Source organism: Acyrthosiphon pisum, chromosome A1, assembly GCF_005508785.2.
Source record: "Acyrthosiphon pisum isolate AL4f chromosome A1, pea_aphid_22Mar2018_4r6ur, whole genome shotgun sequence".
Taxonomy (NCBI): Eukaryota; Metazoa; Arthropoda; class Insecta; order Hemiptera; family Aphididae; genus Acyrthosiphon; species Acyrthosiphon pisum.
In genome coordinates, this window is record NC_042494.1 from 168,669,573 (window position 1) to 168,671,756 (window position 2,184).

Sequence of the window (2,184 nt, forward strand, 5' to 3'; positions counted from 1 at the left end):
GGTCGTGTATCAAACAGTCTCGATAAATATAGACCAATTAAAATTGAGGGCAAACCCATCGTGTTGACTACCACCAATAGATTGAAGATGTTACAGCATCGCGAAGTAAAACAAGTAATGCGTAGTATTGGGAGGATATTTAGGAACAAGCCAGAGTTGTTAATACCATTATTGGGGCAGTTAGAAAACAGTCTAAAGCTCGAGGGGGCGACAACTCTGTCCACCGTATATCTCAACCGGTACTTGCATACTGACGAAAGAACACCAGTTATAGTTTTTTGGAATGGTACAACCGATAAAATCATAATAAACCGATTGCAATTAAACATAAAGAAAATGTTAAATATCACTTCATATAGTGATAACAACGATAATTATTTTCACCTGAAACTTCTTGATATAACCGGATCCACCAATAAATTATTATACTCTAGTAAAATAGGATACCACCCAAAAAACGGGAGAATGCTAAATCTAATGGAAACCCATGACTTAATATGCAGAATAAACCATAACATAACCCATAGTCACGATCCAGTAGCGGATGTGATTATCACCAAATGTTTATTTAATTATATTATAAAGGATATGGGACCAATACAGTTATATCAATTATGTGAACCCGAATATAGAATAAAACGATTATACTATAGTTAAACTTTAAAAAAAAAAAAAAAAAAAAAATAATAAAAAAAATTTTATTATATATATATAAAAAAATTCTAGTAAGACCAATAGATTAATGGATGGGTATATAAATATGTAATAATTAATGTCTAAGTTATAAAATAAGTATTTTAAACACAAATATATATAACCACCATGTACTAACATTAGAATAAGGAAAAATGTAAAACAAAAGAAAATTATAAAAAAAAAAAAAAAATGTCTTAATATCTAACAATTATTATACACTTAACCCAATGTATCACTATCTTATAACCAATGTACCACTATTGTAAAATTATTGTAATAACTACATACTATAACTTGTAAAAGATTTATGTTTAAACCTTTAAACATAAAGTCTTTTTTTCAGAAGGGAGGTGTTACGTACCTACGTATAAATCAATTATGTATAAACTATGTATAGCGTATCGCACGTTCTTAGCAATATCTAACGGATGTAACTAATAAGACAATTAGTATATTATATCACGCGGAGATCGTTGCAAAAGCATAGTATGAAACAATCAAACCATAAAAGCATCGTCACACGTATTTCCTCGGGAATGTCAACACACATACAGAGGATGCGAGTCGTCCAGCATACCAAGTCGAGACCAGGACTCTGTCTCATGACCGGATTTAGCCACTACAACGACCACCCACTCCAAAGGATCCGATCATATATATACGAGCCCATGACAAGAGCTCGTCAGACGGTTAGGGACACATAAGACACTCAGAGGCAGGTTGTAACACCACTCACTGTCATATATTTATAATATTGTAATTTTGTACTTGTTAATAAACACTCAAATATAACATAATACATCAAGTGTTCATCTCTGCGTTGGTGTATGTATCGACGTCAGTTGGGACGTAACAAGTAGATAAACGGTTATTAGGTTATATTTATTGTTTTAAGCTTGTAAGATAATTCATATTTAATTGTGCCAAATACTTTAAATGATTTGATTAAATCATGATCTTGAATCGTTAATGTTAATAAACTTTTACTTTTTAATATTTCACATTTTTAAGTTTTTAAATTTTAATTATGCACTTTTTTATAAATAAAGTTCAAGTACAAAGTTCTTGTATGTATTTTTTCTTATCTACCACATACACAATATTATATTTTTTTTTAATAAAGTACCTAAATTGGTTAGTTGCATGTCAATTGGATACTTGATGAGTAGGTACATATTATTGTGTACAATTTGTTGGTAAGTTTTACTAGTTGGTAGTTTCTACAATTAAATAAATGATACAATATGTCATTAAGTTTAAACTTATTTTTGATTTCAGTTTAATCATTTATACATCTACAATTGTTGTTTAAATGCTTAGCCTATGGTTCACTGGTACCTACTGGGATAATAAATGCCAAGCTATACTATCAAGTGGCATAGCACTACATATTATAAATATTAGTAACAACTTGGATGTTTCTGTCAGTTATTGAAGAGTTTGTTTGTTTTGGTATTTTCTATTTGGAAAATAGATAGTCCAAGATTA